Source organism: Camellia sinensis, chromosome 15, assembly GCF_055761805.1.
Source record: "Camellia sinensis isolate YWXY chromosome 15, ASM5576180v1, whole genome shotgun sequence".
NCBI lineage: Eukaryota > Viridiplantae > Streptophyta > Magnoliopsida > Ericales > Theaceae > Camellia > Camellia sinensis.
Genome location: NC_138975.1, coordinates 54145372 through 54164826, shown reverse-complemented (window position 1 = coordinate 54164826; position 19455 = coordinate 54145372).

Genomic DNA, 19455 nt, shown 5'->3' with positions numbered 1-19455 from the left:
ACTGAACCCCCACAGTTTGGCACAACTTATTGGAGTTCAATCAGGGGATTTGCAAAGTCATTTTCAAAGTGAGACTGACCTAGTTAACATGGTTAGTGATATAAGTGAGGTTTATACTACAATTTGTGAGAACCGATTTACCAACACCAATTTACAAGCACGCCATTTAAAACCCCACCTCCGTATTCTTCATCGATGGATAGTCGAAAATGTCACTCCTAAAAAAGGACATTTTGATGTTGTTCCATTTTATAATGTTTATTTGTTATATTGTTTTGAAATTGGACAAAAATTAGATTTATGCTACATAATACTGAAGGAAATGGTGGTTGCAAATCTTGGTACTCTCAGTGGCCGGTCACTACCTTTTGACACTCTACTAACCAAAATTTTCAAAGCTCATCATGTCAGCCTTGTAAATAAAGTAGATGTGAAAATCCAAGCACTAATTTCAGAGTATACATTGACCCAAGCTGATGGCGCAGACAACTTATTAGGATCTATTGATGTTGCAAATGCACCAATAGCTGATGATCTCGAAGACCCCAATGACAATGCCATGCCATAAAATCAATAACCCCAATATTGGACTGATTATTTGGCGCTAGAACAAGAGCAACACAATCAACGCGTACAATGGGAACAACAAATGAAGAATCAGTTCAATGCATTGGGCAATAATTTCGATGCATTTGTCGCCGCTTAGAACTCACTAATTCAACAATTTGGTGAGTTTCGTGTTGATATTGAAAGACGTGATAAAGTAACAAGCAACCGCATTGATCAGATTGACCATCGAGTGACTCAGGTCTACTATCACTACTTCCCTCCACCTCCACCACCACCTGGCAATGACGCTTAATTTGTTTCGATGAGCAAATTAAATGGTTGACGCATGTTACGATTTTTAATTGTGTTGCAGATTTACGCGTACTTTCTGTTCTTATTTATTTGTTTCCTTTTCTTTCTTTCTTAATTTTTTTGGTTCATGGATGTCTTTAACCATGCTGTCATTGTAATGTACTGATGTTTGTTGTTATTTTGTAAATGATACACCTATCTGTTTATTTTACTTTGTTTCTATTTTATTTTCCTGTTTTTATTTTTCATAACCAACTCTTTTCAAATTGCAGTTGAAGAAATATTTATTAACAAAAAAGATACTACTACCCAAAATGTTCTTAAAATTTAGTTGAAAATATGGTTTTATTAACAAAAGAAAAATAACAGAATTGTTGTCAATCTAGTTTTGTGTAAAAGAACAGTTAATTGAAAAAACAAATGGTAACCAAACTGGTTTTTTTTTTATATATAATTTTTGTTTCACTGAAATATTTTAATATTTTATAACAAAATATTAATAACCAAACTGAAATATTTTACAAGAAACCTTTAATAACCAAACTGAAATTTTTTAATATTTTACCACATCTATCATTCTTTTTATATGTTTGTCAAAATTATGGTTGATTTTGTGTAAAAAAACACCAATTGAGTCATCACTTTAAAACGGTTGACAACAAAATTAATTTTTTTTACCACATCTATTATTTTTTTATATGTTTTTCAAAATTATGGTTGATTTTGTGTAAAAAAACACCAATTGAGTCATCATTTTAAAACGGTTGACAACAAAATTATTATTTTTTTCTTGTTTAAAATTATGGTTGTTTTTGTAGAACACCAATTGAGTTAACTATACGGTGGTTTATTAATTATTTTTTTAAACCTCATATTTTAATATTTTACGATAAAATTATTTTTTGTTATATTTTTTTAAAAATTATGGTTACTTTTGTAGATCACCAATTGACTAATGTACAATTTCAAAACGGTTTTTTTTTTTAATTATGTTTTTAAACCTCCTATTTTAATATTTTCCAACAAATTTATTTTTTTATATTTTTTAAAAATTTATGGTTGCTTTTGTAGAACACCAACGGGGTAGATGAATACCGAAGTGGCTTTTTTTTAATTTTGTATTTTTGGTTTACTGAAATATTTTAATATGTTACAACAATAATTTTTGTAATATTTTTTTTACAAATTATGGTTGATTTTGCAGAACACCAACGGGTAGATGAATGTTTAAATGCTTTTTATTATTATTATATTTGTTTTACTTAAATATTTTAATTTGTTACAACATAAACAACTTTTTTGGGGATGTTTTTTAAAAATTATGGTTGCTATTGTAGCGCCGAACGGGGTACATGAATTTTAAAATCGTTGTTATTTATACACCAACAAGAGCAGAGTTATCCAACTATTAATATGTTTTTCAAATGTTTTACACATTTAAAAAAAAAAGTCGAATGTAATAATAAATACAATATGTTGAAATTGACATTATTTCTTCACATCACAAATCTACCCATGGCCAACATGATTTTGCTACATAGCAGTAGCAATTGCATCCTTGATGTTCGATTGGTACGTCAACCCATGTTGTGACATGTCAACATAGTCAGCTTCACTTCCAACAAACCTGTCTGGTGTCGCTTCAGCCGCCATTTCATTATCAGTTTCCATGAAGAATAGGTCCATAGCTGCATGCAAACGGATCCAATTATGCACTACACAACATGCAATAACGAGGGGTCCTTATCTTGTGGACTTGTAATTTGGCATGGACCGCAATATTGGAAAGCGCTTCTTCAGAACACCAAATGTTCTTTCTATGACATTGCGTAATGATGAATGTCGGTGGTTAAACAATTCCTTTAGTCCAGAATAATGACGGCCATGAAACTCTTGCAAGTGATAGCGTTGCGAACGAAATGGGGCAAGAAATTCAGGCATTTTCGTGAAACCAGCATCCACTAAATAATACTTGCCTTCATATAAATAATGTGGGCAATGCTCTGTCAAATACATGTACAGAAAAATAAACATTTAAGACTAAACAGGTACGTATTTGGTGACACTCACCATGGGGTGGGTGTGGGAAATGTAGATTAGCTCTTGTAATTGAGTCAACTAAAATTGCATTGTTGTGGGCACTACCTTCCTATCCAGAATTAATAAATGTGAACAGCATGTCAAAATCGCAAGCTACGAGTACACTTTGCGATACAGTAGCTTTGCGACCAAGGAATGTATTCTGTCTTGAGGTTGGGACCCACGCATCCACCAATGTGCCATCGATAGCATCGACACAACCGTACTTGCAATATATTAGTTTAACATTAAACGCAAAGGTCACCTAGATATTACTTGTAAAACATAAAAATTAAAAAAAAAAAACATTTGATTCGTTACTGTTATTGAAAACTTACAACACAAACATGTAGTCATACCTTGAACCACAGAAAAAAATCTTCTATCATTAAAAATTTTTGCCGATATGTCATCTTGGCTACGTGGTTTGATAACCGTTGATGCAATCTTGCACAGTGCCCGCATAATGATTTTGATGTGCCGACAAATAGTTTCAGTGGAGTGTTGAAATCTATGGACTAGTAGTCTATGCCGGTCATTTTGTGCAAAAGCGTACAAAAAAATGCCAAGCGATTCCTCGACACTGATATGCATATGTTTAGTTTCGACTAAGCCATTTTGAAGTATGGTGTCTTTCAATAAAATGAATGTTTAGGCATCTATTTGCATGATGTCTATCATTGTTTCTGGATGGCCAGTTAATAAACTGAAGATGTAGTCATCACCTCTGAATGGGCAAGTTCGCTACGGTCGTCTACTGGTTGACACATTGATATGTTCATTCATAAAAGCAATCATTAAAAAGTCCATAAAATCTTCAATAACCTCATCCTCCTCTGATGACATCTCCATTGCATTGTTTTCTGTGTCAAATGACATATTATTTCAGCTACATGACAATAACGCATAATTATAAAAAAAAAATTATTAACAACATGCTAAGTATTACCATTATTGGTGAAATTAAAATAGACGACTGCTTACAATTTGTCGACCTTACTTATTTATCGAAGTAGATGGAAACGTACTTGCCAAGAAAAAACATGTTAATATTTAGTCAGATTGTCATTACTACATTTTCATATTGTATGTTCTGTGTAAAATTGAAAGTTAAAGCAGAAATAAGAAAACAGACATCATCAAATATTAATATGTAAAACAGAAACAGTTGTAAAAATTATAAAAATAAAAAAAGCAAGACAGAAAAAAAAAAAAAAAAAAAAAAGCATGTCATGTGAACTTTGCCTGTACATAGGTAGTGAAAGTTGCGCATACATCATCAAAGCCACTTGACCGTGACCTTTTAGAATGACCACTATCAGTCTGGCTAGTTGTAGAGCCCCTCTTGTGACTTTTGCCCTTCAATAGTTCTATGTACTCATCGCCGAATAAGTCAACAGTAATAGGTTCAGCCGCATTACTCCCACCAGCTCCAGGAGACCAAAATTTATTAAGCATTTCATTCTCTTCATCAGAATTAGGGGCTCCTTGTGTGGATGCACAGGCCAAGGGTCCTATGGCACAATAGTTTTCAACAATTTTGGCCATTTCTAGAAAATACTCAAATCCTTTTGTCCTAAATTTCTTAACATTTTTTGTTGCCTACAACAATTGAACATATTAAAAATAAGTGTTCTGTATGTGTTATAAAATGTTACAAAAAAATTGAAAATGGTATAGGTTAATTAAATACCCTATCCCAAAATTCATCGGGTGCAACAACCGTTCCTACAATGGGATCCCATCCCAGACTGGTCTATGCTTGCAATCGCTTGAAGGTTTGATAATCAGCTTTCAGTCGCTGATATTTTTGTCTTATCTGTTTTGGTGTGTATCGAAACCTATACAAATTTTGCAACTTAGTTGCAAAATGAGTCCAATGCTTAACTGTCCACACAGTAATACGACATGTTGTTTGATTTTTTTGTACCTCATCTTTCAACATGTTTATTAGCTTCATTTCTATTCTAGAACTCCACATTCTTATGTCCTGATTGTCATCAGAATTGTTGCCATCCATCTAACAACACACAATTTATATCTAAATTAATCTGAATTGGATATTAAAAAATAAATGCAAGAATCATTTCCAATTATGTTTTTGTTGGAAAGAAAGTGCATCAATTGAAGTTGTTAACAGTGTTAGGAAAAATAGATACAAGAGGAAAAAGTAGAAGAAAAAGCAGCAGAATATGGTTAGGAAAAAAAATATCAATTCAAGTGTTAACAGTGTTATATAACAAGAAAAAACATAATATTATATGCAAAAAGTTTATGAGAGAAGTGTATACAGTAGAGAATAAGCAGAAATAACCACAAGGCCACCAGAAGAAGAAGATAAGCATCAAAAGGGTAATGACGGTCGACCAAGAGGAGAGGGCTGTGGGCCGACGGTCGACTGGCTGGTCAACCGCCCGGAAGTCTGGTAGGACAACCGGCTAGTTGTCTTGGTGGTTGACTGGTTTGACAGAACATTTGTCCTCTCAGCTATTACATACTAGATCGAGTAAAGGATTGAACGATATACGACTAGCAAAATCCATTGAAAGATATATGAAGGATTGAACGATAAACGACTAGTAGATCCATTCAAGGATACGCGTACTAGAGCAGTAGGAGTGGAATAGTTGTCACCGATGACTGAGTGGATACAGTGGGTGAATATGCGATTCTTCAGTATGCATCTAATTGAAGAATAAGCTTCACAAATTTGACCTGACACACATAAATTGGGAATGAATTTGGGGAATTTTGAGGAAATCAGTAAGTTATAATTTAAAATTTGAAAGAAATTTGTGATGTGGTTGACCTCGGTCTTGTCGTTGTTTCGTTGCTCGGAGAGTGAATCTTCCACAACGCAGAAACTGTAACTCGCTTGATTTATGGGAGCTGGTAAATGCAATTTTATGGGTGGAGAGGGGGTTCACAAACATATTTTATATTCGAAGGTCTTAGTTCACAGAGCAATACGACCCGTAAAGAATCTTCACTTGTGATCGTTGAAAAAGAGAAAGAGGACTCGTGAAGTTCACCACTCGTGAAGTTCAGCTTTAAATTTCTTTAAGGTGAAGCATTTCAGAAATTCAGCTTTCAATTTCTTTCACGTGAAGCTTTTCAGAAATGAAGAATATTCAAGATACAGAGAAGTATCGTTGGAAGCTTTTACAGTGGAGAAACGAAGGAAAAAATCTGCCAAACGGGAAGTTGAGATGTATTTTGAATTGTATGGTGGAATTACAATTTGAAAATTGTGTCCAAACGTAAAGTGTAAATGTATGGGTGGAAATATAGTTTGAAAATGCAACCAAACACAGCCTTAGTTTTTCATAAAAATATGAGCCTAAAATCCACATCATAATATATGTATGTGTATTTTTTTTTTTTTTTTTGTATTTGTAATTTAGATTGAACTTTTATTTGGTGCGAAAGATGAAAAAGTTTTTCATAAAAATATGAGCCTAAAATTCACATTATAATGTATACATATTTTTTTTTATTTGTTGTTTTTTCACTAATTTAGGCCTGATTTGGGTACCCAAAAAAGCCAAAAAGCCAAAAAGTTACTTAAAAAGTTAAAAAATTATCACTATTCACCCAAAAAAATATTAAAAAATTAATTTTACACAATCTTCCTTGTCAAACAACTCTGACGGCACAGAAGGGGAGCTGACATATGGGAAAAATTACACTTATTTAGGTATACAAATAGTACGGTGTTGTTCGGCCCATGGGGCCCATCATGGGTCCCTTTTTAATAATCTGAACAGTTCAATGTGTAGAACTCGTCAAGTACTATATACCTGTAGAAAATCACATTGATTAGATATCGGTAACTATATGATCAAATCAGTTAAAATTTATAAAATGGATGGTGTTATAGTTAACAGTTGAAAACAAACTAATCTGATCAGATAGCTATCGATATCCAATCAACGTGATTTTTTATAAGAATATAGTACTCGACGAGTTCTACACATTGAACGGTTTTGATTAGCAAAACGAGACCTGTGGTGGGCCCCCCATAGGCCAAACAACACCTCTAATTCAATGCCCAAAAAGCAGGGAATCATTTCCCAGCCTCTACACTGTACGCTGTCCCTCAATTCAGCCTATTGTATAGCCAATTCCCTCCAATCTTCTCCTATACACTAATTTATATAATTTTTTAATACACATTTTTTCGTAAAAAGTCAAAAAGTTATCCCAAACAATTATCCTTTTTTCCTCAACTTTTTAGTCTAAAAAGTCAAAAAATGCATTTATTTAAGACATCCCAAACAACCCTTTAGGTTGAACTTTTATATGGTGGGAAAAATTTTTAAAACAAAAAACCATAAAAATATGAGTCTAAAATCCATATCATAATGTATATATGTTTCTTTTAATTATTAATTTAGATTGAACTTTTATATGGTTGAAAAAAAATTAAAAAAAATCATAAAAATACGAGCATAAAATCCACATCATAATGTATACATTTTTTTAATTATTATTTATAACTTAGATTGAACTTTTATATGGTGGGAAAAATTTTAAAAAAAATTCATAAAAATATGAATCTAAAATCCATATCATAATGTATATATGTTTTTTTTTTTTTTATACTTTAGATTGAACTTTTAGATGGTTGAAAAAATAAAAATAAAAAATCATAAAAATATGAGCGTACCATAATGTATACACTTTCTGTTGTTTTATTTGTAATTAGATTGGACTTTTATATGGTGGAAAAAATGAAAAACAAAATCATAAAAATATGAGTTTACAATCCACATTATGCATTTCTCTTTTTTTTTATTTGTTATTTTTTTTAATCAACATGACTAACAAAATGGAAAAGTGAATTTTTATTAGTTCTAAATTGCTAATTAATAAACAAAAAAATAATAATAAATAAATATCATTTTTTTACTAAACAATTACAAAATTTATAATTTTTTTTTAAAAAACAAATAAGCAAACAAACACTAATAAAACGCTTACAGTAGAAGGAAATTGATGGTGTTAAACAATCCCTAGAAAGGTTATTAGTTCTAAATAATACAAAATTGTAAAGTAACTTGCAAAAAAAATAATAACCCGACAATAGGTCATCCCAAAAAAAGAAGTCAGGACCTACAAAATTCTCACATGGTGATGAGGGTATTAATTGTCACTTAGATTGAACTTTTATGTGGTGGGAAAAATTTTTAAAAAAAAATGATAAAAATATGAGTCTAAAATACATATCATAATGTATATATGTTTTTTTTATTTGTAATTTAGATTGAACTTTTATATGGTGGTTTTTATGAATAAATTTGTCATAAAAATATGAGCCTAAAATTCACATAGTTTTTCGTAAAAATATTAGCCTAAAATCCACATCATAATGTGTCTATATATATTTGTATTTGTAATTTAGATTGTACTTTTATTTGGTGCAAAAAATTAAAAAGTTTTTTTTTTAAAATATGAGCCTAAAATCCACGTTATAATGTATACATATATTTTTTTTTGTCGTTTTTTTCAATCAACATGATCAACAAAATAAAACAATAATGCATACATGTTTGTTTTTTTTTTTTTTTTTTGTAATTTAGATTGAACTTTCATATGGTGGAAAAAATGAAAAAAAAATCATAAAAATATGAGCGTAAAATCCATATCATAATGTATACATTTCCATTTTGTTGATCATGTTGATTGAAAAAAACGTAGGACATCACTGTAACGCTCCGAAAATACAATACTAAAACCATTACTCGACATTAATTAAATAACCACACATTTCTGAATAAAGTGTTCTTTCATTCATAAGATTCAATTGTACAAAAATAACACATGCAATTATATATTCATAAGTCCTAATCCTGAATCTATAGCATGTATCAATAAGGTAAAGTTAAACAAATGATTAATTGCCTTAAAGGCTATAACTTTTCAAAACAATACTTGGTTACAACAAAAGTGAGTCAAAGCTCAATACAGTACAAAAATAAATACAACAAATAACAAAAGGAAGCCTTCAACTCCAAGTTCCTCCCAAGTCATATTCTTGGTGGAGGCATATTATCAGCACTAGAAAATAGTTTTCCATATAGGGTGAGCCAAAACCTAGTAGAAATACTCTAACACAGTATATGAATCTTAACAAAGTTATAAAATGCAATGCTCGTGCCAAAACAGTTTATATCTCTGTAGCTTACTTTTCGTGCTCCTTTTGGATACGATAGCTCTACAGTTCGAAATCTCGTGATTCTGAATCTGATTTCACAAGTACAATGTGAAATAGATAAACAAAAATGAGTCCAAATCTGGCAAATCTTTTGAAAAATCGACGTTTGAATCAAATGTCAAAAATGAACTGCTTTGTCAGATTACAGAGTCGCCACCTAAATATTTTTGAGAAATTTAGGAAACCCGTGACTCGTGCCAAAGGTCACTTATCCGTCATCACCAAAATGTCTCGGCTCGGGAACGTAGGTATGAGAAGGGAAGGTCATGAATTGAGCACCCCTCTAACCCGATCAAAGATCAGTCTCTACTAATCATGATGTGATTTTTATTTATATTATATGCTCTTGTTCCGATTTATTAGCTAACATTACTAAGTGATGCACACAAGTATAGACTAATTTGCAAATATTGGAACGCTTTGATTTCATGTTCGTTTGAAAATTGTTTTTGATACTTGTCACTTGAAAAGGTGAGTTCGTACATTAATCAATTTGTCTCAATTTTAGCAATTAGCCTTCATCCACCGGCTTTCAAACAAGTATATCATTTAAGCAATTAGCCTCATAGAAAACATGCTTGATATGGCAACAATCACACGCAATGCAAGATGCTAAAGCAATAAACGCTTATCTAGTACTCCAAGGCAAGCCAATAAAAGAAAAATGATTAGAAAATATGCATGTTCCTAAACACTACAATGTGACTAATGCAACGTACACATTTATGCAATTTTTATAGGCTCGGCTATGAGCATGGTATGTGATTCAATTCGAGACATGTGATAAATCACGTTTTCAAACAATGAAATTGAAATTGACATCGGTTAGTATGATGAGCCAAACCCAAATGTACATGAGACGAGTGTATGCAAACATTGGAATACTAAGTAAATATGAAGCTACCATTATAAGTGGGTAAATAAAAGGAAGAAAGAAATGAGGGTTGGAAGACATACTCCATTATTACATATTTGCCCTTGTGCAAGAGGGTTCGGATGGGTGTCCAAGTGTTCGGATTAACTAATTATTACAAATTCGAATAAATGAATTATATAACTAATTAGCTAAGTTATTACAACAACGACAATGAGCAATAAACTAGCAATCTACTTTTATTAGCCATACAATTACAAATAAACAATACTAATTACTTAATTACAACAATAATAAGTAATTACATCAATCATAATGAGAATATTAATTGAAACAACCAAGAGACCCAATGATCGCATGCACAGTGTCCAGAAACTACTCTGTTTGCCCAGACCGCTCAGTTTCACCCTCAGTTTTTTCCCTCTGTTTCTGCTAAAATTCACCACTTACCAAACATTGGAAGCCGACCAACCCCCAATAAGGCCGGCCAGTCCTAATTTTCATGCCAAAACCTGTTTTGTGCTCTAAGGTGAGGTTAGTGCAGACAAAGCCTTTCTAGGCCCTGTTTGTCCCTTGTGCTCTCCTCTATTATGAAACTCAAGAGAAAAGTGAATTCGAGTTCGAAACCATCAATTGGCACAAGTTGATGGCTTGATGATTTTGAACATAATTTGGATAAAATAATTAATAAATGCAATGTAGGCGACCACCCCTCCCTCTCGTCATAGAGGCTCAAAGAGGGAGATAGACACGCTTCAAGTTTTGTCAAAATATCATGGATTAATAAGTGACAATTCTCGAAGCGATGGATTCAGCATAATGTCCGGCCGAATCTAACCAACTCCAAACATTTTCTTTATGTCGGTTTAGTTCATTTTAAGCCGGTTTCATTAGTCATTTCCATTCTTTAGTCAATTTGTCCAAAGTGATGGTTAAGTCCACTAAATGAGAGGAAATGTCAAATGAGAAGTGATTCATAGCATGAAAGAGAGACTACGCCTTGACGATGAACCTCTATAAAGATTAAGCCATTGAGCATAGATCTCTTTCTCATGCCTTGAACAACAAACACTTGTTTGAAATAGCTTTCGAACAAAAGAAAAGAAGAAAGGAGGGAGGGTGCAGAAATGATTATGTGAACTTGATTATTAGGGTGAGACTCTTGATATGAAAACTAAGTAAATAAAGCTATCAACTCAAATGACTCGGTGTCTAAGGCCTAAACAACCGAAGCCATGAGGACTTACAACACAACAATTATGATATTCAAAGCATAAACTATTTAAATAAATTAAATAGCCCATAACAACCCCTAAAATGTAAAAAACGGTAACTAAAAGCAAGAGAAAGTAAGTAAAAAGAGTAGAGAAAAAGCTATGGAACAAAGCCTAAGGAGGGGTGGCTAACCCCTCCACTTTTTGCAATTTTAAATCACATATTTCAACCCTAAAACAATCCAAGAATAGTCCCAAAATGGCCCAAAAACAGTGGCTAAAAGTGTGTTTAAAGAGCACAAAAAGATAGACAAAAGTAAGGTATATAAAGCTAGTACGCAAAATCAAGGAGATGTGGCTAACTCCGCCACTTTTGAGACTTTTAAACCATGTTTTTTAACCTTTTTAAACTCTGAAAATCAGTGTAAAAAAAAACAAAGAAAAGAGTGTCAAAACAAAAGGTATGAGCTATGAAATAAGGTGCAAGAAAGGGTGTTAAAATTTTCTACCTTTGGTAGCTATTCAACCCCAAATTCCAACACTTAGAATGTATCCAAAACAGTAGGGAAACACAAGAAAAAGATAGAAAAATATTAAAAAGAAAGCAATGAAAAAGGTGACAAGCTTCTACCTCTTGAAAGAGAGGATGCTTTTTATTTAACAAACTTGATTCAAAACACCCTCAAGGTTCTGAAATTTAGTTTGAAATTTCAACAAACAGCTCCAAGAATAAGCTCTAATTGTGTATGTATTGTGTATGTATTGTTGAAAAATGTTTGAAAGTGAAGAAAGGTGTTGAAGATGAAAGGGGGTCTTTTTAGCTCTTCAAAGCCTTTGGAAAATTTGCTAACCCCCAATTTTCAAGGGAGAGGTCGAATTTATAGAGTTTGAGCCAAATTAGCCAAAAATATTTTCAAACAAAGCCAACTGTCCAGTTCCCGCCAACTGTCTGTTTGGCGCTATTGAGAGCCAGTCGGCCTCCAAAACATATGGTTGGCCCCAAAAATGAAAGGCCGACTCTGAAAGGCACCAATTCACAATTTTCCATTGAAAGCAAGCCGGCTCTAAATGAGCCACAACCAGATCTAAATGGACCCGGCCAACTCCAAAAATTTGCATTCCATGTCCAACTTCAAACGGGTATATCTCTCTCATCCAGACTTGGTTTTAGGTGATTCTTGAGTCTAAATTAAAGCCTCGAAAGTATACTTTCCAATGGTAGTGGCCTCATATCTAAATTCTAAGTTTAAAAAGAGGTATGCCTAATTTAGTGAAGGCTACTTATTTCTTTCTCAACGGTTCGATGCTCAACGTTTTCCTAAACTAGTTTTCTTCCTTCCCCTCCTATTTCCTTCAACTCCAAACCTATAAATAAGATGTTTTAAATATTTTTCAAAGAGTTCACCTCACTTTCATTTATTTCCACTTTGTCCTTACTTAGTTTACCAAAAAGTGCAATGTTTTAAACGAAATGCGAGCCTCAGAACATCGTAGAAGCATTTGGAAAATATTTTAAAATGAGGGTTTTAAGGTCTAAAATAGTTTGGCCAAAATGGGGTGCAAGGTTTGGGATTAGAGCTTGAATCCAAATTTTTTCGCTAAGAATTCAAAAGATTGCGCAGTGTAACTTTCATCATCGGGTGTTCGGAATAAAGCGCCCAAGTCTTAAAAGCGGTAAAAAATGGGGTGTCTACGATCTCTTTTCAAAACCATGCAATGCCAGGTTTATTTCACATTTCATAAATCAGTTCATTTACAATAGAAAATGGGGCAGTGAGTGCGACTCTAGGAATCTCTAGGTGCGTGTCTGCAAGTAGGCTATACAAGCACTACCAATTGTCATTTTTACCGATATTAACCGGAAGCCTCAACACCTAACCACACGGGTTTTTGGACTTTCACCAAGGACACACAGGCCAACATAATATTACAACCACACCCCCTATCCAGATTCACCAAGGTATTCAATCCTTTTCTCAAAACAATAACATTTTCAATGTGTTAAGTATGCAACAATGCTTAATGCAATGGATGAGAAATTAGTTTCAATCCTCCTAATTCTCATGCAATTTTTGCAACAATCATAGCTATCCTCCACTGATAGCCCAAAACAGATACCTTTAAACAGATAAATAATTTTCCATAAAGATAAACTTTTCAAAATTTCAAGATGGGAGTGATAATACATATCCAACTCCTCTATCCTCATCATCATCATTCCAATTTCACAAAACCACATCATTTCCACTTCCTCTTTACAAAATCAAAATATTCACATTTTATGGCAAAATTCACTTTCCTTTATAAATCAATTCCAATGATAAAAAGTCATCATTTGATCACATCTCAACCACAATTACAATCCCACAATCATTTGCTATAACCCATTTGAAAACCCTTCTTTTTTATTTCAAACCAATACCCTAGATTGTTCAAAAATCTCCAAATTACAATGTTGTTTTAGAAAAACAAATAACTAAGTTAAAAATCATAAGAAAGTGTGGAGAAACCACTACCTCGAAGCTAGAGGGCAAAAAAGAGAGTGAAGAAACCTTAACGATGCCGAAAACTAACTTTGTTCCAATTAGAACGAAACTCTAGATGAGATCTACATTTTTAACAAAGGGACTAGGTTGTAAAGATCAGCAGATATAGGTATATTTGAAAGTTTGAGATAAGTTTTAGAGAGAGATTATGTAGCTCTGAGGTTTTAGAATGTTTAGAGAGAGAAAGAGATGAAAAAGTAATCCAAAAAGTGACTTTTATGAACTAATATATGCGCAGATCGCTCGAGCGAAGAAAACACTGCTTGAGCGACTAGACACAAAAAGTGAGACCACTCGAGCAAACAAAGTGACCGTTCAAGTAAAGAATACCATACTCCCAGAAGTTTTGCAGATAGAAGACCATCACTCGAGCACAAAAAGACCGCTCGAGCCAACACCACTTGAGTGCAAGTAACACCGCTGGAGCAAAGAATGCTACACTCTCAATATCTCTGCAAGCCTACAAAATTATGGAAAGTTCTCAAAGACCACTCGAGCAACCAAAGGACCACTCGAGCGAACAGACCAAAATATGTGTGAGACCCCTAACTTTAGTAAACCTTATTAGGTTCCTAAATTTTGAGTGATTATAATAAAAACCCTTACTTCCCCGTTTATGCTCATAATTAAACCCTAGAACCGACGACGTATCATAGATGAACCCATACAAACCCTAATCGACCCAGGAAGCTTAGAAATTATTTCTTTTACTCTAATATTAATTATTTAACTCTCAAATTTTAAATTAATCTCTCTAAACTTTAACTTCTGGTTTTCACAGTTTTGTTTGGTTATTGACCTTTAAATTCAAAGCAAGATAATACAAACCGAATTATTTTTTCCAACACTAATTTATTAACTCTACACTTGAAATAGATATTTTAATTGAGCCCAAGCCCTCACATTTTTATTAAATCACATTTTGATCCGAACAAGTACCATTATATATTTATGTACACACTTGTATCCTAAAACCTTTTTTAAACATTATTTTTTACAATTTCCAACATTTGTACCCAAAAAAATAATAAAATAAGTCCCTTAAATCACCATTTATGGCCAACTATAACCTATATAGATACTATGAATGTACTTTGAAACAATTTTGCATGATTTAAGGAAAATATCTTTTATGTATTTATGTATTTATGCAACTAGGTTGGTTTGATTAGGACGAAAACCCTAACTAGATCATGTTTAGGAACCTAATTAAGGCCTCTAATCCTCCACTATTCCATTGAATTCAAACTAAATCCAAACAATCCAATCAAATTCTAACCAATGGGCATTTATGATCTTTTGCACCAAATTCATTATAAAAACAACATCTCCCATAGCATTTTACATGCAAGAACACACATATATACACTATATTCAGCTGAGAGAGAAGAGAGGAAGGAGGGTGAGCTTGGTAGAAGATAGGAGATGAAGAAAAAGTTTGCTAGCAATTCTAACAACCCTCAAATAAGCCACAACACAACTCTCTCTTATTTTTCCTTTCAAATACATGCTCTTAGAAGTTTTAAGCATTCATTTAAGATGTTTTTTGATGGTATTCTTGTGTTAAAAAGAAAGGAGTTGAGCCTTGATTTTACCCTTCTTGTATTTTTCTTAATCGGTATAAAACTACATTTTTCCATATCAATCTCTCAAAATTTCCAATGGCACACCTTCACCTTAAAATTTTTGAGTTTAATATATATTAGTTAGCATGTTTCATAACAAGAGGAGTGGAAAATTTCCTCTAGTTGATCTCTTTCCTCATCAACTTTCTTATTTCAAGAATTATACCAAAAAATTCTATTTTACAACCAACTTTCAAAAATTCTAGAAAAATGTAGAAAAATCTTCTGGACCTTGGTTTTACATCAAAATCTTCCTTTAGGAGTTAAATTTCCAGGAAAATTGGTTTCATTGAAAAAGAGTGAGCGGTTTGTGAGAAAACCCGATTTTCGTAACAGTCGACGAATCTGACAACGTTGGAGTATTTCTTAGATAACTAAAAATATAGGAAGGCAATAAAACTTATAAAATATGTTCTGAAAACTAGATAAAATTCTCTACAAATCACAGGGAGCTCAGGTTCGGGAAAAATCTGAAATGGTCTTTTTAATTTTAATCTTTTAGCGATACTGAATTTGGAAATTCTATTTTGCATTGGTGTTTTATGCTCTTGTCTTCATGAATGTGCTTATTAATATATGATCGTGTCTTGCTATGATATTGCATGTATTATTGTTATGTTCCTTATCTTCTTCATTTGATGGCGCTCATGCTTATGTGAATATTACTACCTTGTTAAGTTGTTCTAACTTTAATTTAAAACTTTTAACTCAACGGGATACTTAATTGGGTTGGTATTGGGCTTTCGATCACTTGAATAATGACGAGATGATAATGTGTTAAGTATGGATTGATGGGATGTGTTTCCTAATTGAAGGAAAGTCTTGCGCAAGCGGTTATATCGGAACCCTTGAATGGATCGGTTGTATTTGGACCCTAGGTGCTTATGATGGATAATGTTAGAGGAGGTTATGGGCAAGGCCCTTAATTTATCATCTCTTTTGAGGTCCTCGGCTGGCGCTATGCGGTATATAACCATTGGTAGGCATCCGGAGTAAGGCCTGCAAAGCAGCAAAAGAGGGGGTATATTGAATAATCCGAGTCTAATTCTTGTGGTTGGGAGAATGAAATCTCTTTGGGAGATTTCTAGAATACTAACTGAAAAACCTAAGTGATTCGTGATTAGATCAAGATTTAATTGTACCAATTCCCAAACAATTAAAACTAACAATCTAAATCATCAAGCACGTACAAACGTGATTTAGATTGTTGTTTCAAAAATAATAAATAGACACAAACAATTTTTAAGAAAAAAAAACACAATTGGAACACCTCCAATTGTGATAAAAAAACCACGGGCGAAACGCCACAAATCAATCCACTACTGAAGAAAGAAAGATTACAAAGATACCAAACAAATTACCCAAACACTTCCAATTTGTCTTCAAATCTTCTGTATATCTTTCACCGCAACCTTCGTCTCGGAATTGATTAGATTGATGTTGATTCCACAACATCCACGTCGACTTAACGACTGCGCATAGCTTCGAACACCTTCAACACTCCACGCTTGAATCTCCGGATTCCACCGAAAAAGAACACTCTTGAAGTAGATCACTCAAACAACCCTTTGATGTATATTAACCAACTATGTGAGTTTAATACTCCAGCAAGTATCAAAGGAAAACTAGCAAATGAGCCCCAAAACAAAACCCTAAAGCTTCTAAAACAGATCTAGGAGTGTTAACCCTAAAAAAAGACTTTAACACATATATATAGAAAACAGGGGCCGCGTACCCCCGCTCAAGCGCAGAACTTGTCGCTCGAGCGAAGTCACTAAAATTCATGCGACAAAACAGGTCTCACGCTCGAGCGCGAAAACACACTTCCCAGTATTTATGCAGACAAGCCCAACTATTGAGACAGTGCAAACTCCGCTCGAGCGCAAATGTTCCCGCTCGAGTGGGAAGACCAAAACAAAGGCAAAAATTACAACTCTATCAAATCGAGTTTGTTCACAGAATTGGCAACTAGTGACCTAACACTAACCACTAACATTGTAGCCTTTGTTATCTATTTGAATATCATGTTCCTTTCCTTTATTATTGAAATTGTTGTTATTGACTTGAATATCATGTTTCACTACTTGTTTATTATAAATACGTTGGTGTATTGAATTAGGAAAAAGGGATGGTGTGTGTGTGCGTTTATTGGGCATTCAAACTCACGGCGTTTCATGCTAGGTATTGAGGATTATTAGACCGATCGAAGGCAAAGCTGAAGTATTTGAAGACGTATGGCTATCCTATGAGAGTTAATAACTAGTTTTGTAAACACAATTATGAGATTGTAAGTGATTAATCGTTTGTTGTATTTGAAGACATGATTTTGTAATTTTTATATATAACATTTGTAACCCATCCTTATACTCCGTCAACTCATATAGGCCTTGTGTTAATACTTTGTCAAGATCTGTCAAAAATGTAGCTTTATTATCTAAAGTGGTTGGACTTAAAAGGGAGGTTATTTTGACTCTTCTGACCTTCCTGGGATCTTGCTTGGTTATTAGCCAAATGACTCATAAGTAGTGTTTCCTACTCTTGTAACCTTAGATAAACCTTGTATTTAATTGTTAATATATTATCTGATGTTCCCAATTTTTAGGGTGTCACAATCTGGGCAATGACTTCTTTGAAAAACGGACTCCCAACTTGTTCCAAAGGCGATCAAGGCACTCCAATAACCAAACTCAATGAAGTATAAGATGAATAAGGACAACAACACCCATTCAAGACAAGAAAACTCGGATCCAAAACATTGAACTGGTCAGGTCGAAGCCAGAATCGTTATAACCTCCCCACTTAAGAAATTTCATCCTCGAAATTTTAAAATCAAAACAATAACAATTATAATTAATTCAACCATAACCGTGATCCATCCACTGACCATCCATCCTTGTAACAATGATAAATAAGTTCTCAATACTGAATATACAATTCACATTTCCAAAACATCCACAATGTTTATATTAAATCAACACAACAAGATTTTCAATACAAGTTCAAACATTAACAAATAGATTTGGATACTTCTCATGGACTTCCGCCTCACGCTCCCGAGTTGCTTTCTTAACCCCGTGATGTTTCCATTACACCTTTACCAATGGAATTGTCTTGACTTGCAAGACTTGTTCTCAAGTATGTAAGACTTTAACTGGTCTCTCCTCATACGAGGCATCTTCATCTACCTCCAACTCGGTCCAATCCAACACATGTGATGGATCCTATAGCGATTCTAGTTTAGACTCGACCCATTTGATGTCTTGGTTCCGGATTTCCTTGTTTTGTATGGTTGTTTATACCTTTGTTCATCTTATTCCTCATTGAGTTTGGTTATTAGAGTGCCTTGGCTGCGTTTGGAACAGGTTGGGAGTCTGTTTTTCAAGGAAGTCTTTGCCCAAATATTTGCCTCTTCACTCGAGCGGTGCTTTTGTCGCTCGAGCAGTCTTTGAGAACTCTCAGTACTTTGCAGGTCTGCAAAAGTACTAAGAGGGTAGCATTCTTCACTCGAGCAATGTTTCCTGCGCTCGAGCAGTGTTGGCTCGAGCAATCCTTTTTTAGCTCAAGCGGTGGTCTTCTATCTGCAAAACTTCTGGGAGCATGGTATTCTTCGCTCGAGCAGTCTCACTTATTATATCTGGTCGCTCGACCGGTATTTCTTGCGCTCAAGCGGTCTGCGCGTATATCAGTTCGTAAAAGTCACTTTTTGGATCACTTTTTCATCTATCTCTCTCTAAACATTTCAAAACCTTAAGTTGAGAACCTCTCTCTCTTTAGAACTCACCTTCTAACCTCAAATATACATAGATTCATTGATTTCTCAACCCTAATTCCTTTGTTAAAAAGGTAGAGCACATCGAGAGCTTCCTTTTGATCGGAGCAAAGTTGGTTTTTGGTGTCATTGAGTTTCAACCCTTGTTCTTCCTTGTCTTTAAGCATGAGGTAGTGATTTCTCTACACTTTCTTATGATTTTTAACTTGATTATTTGCTTTTCTAAAGCAACATTGTGATTTGGAGATTTTTGGACAAATCTAGGGTTCT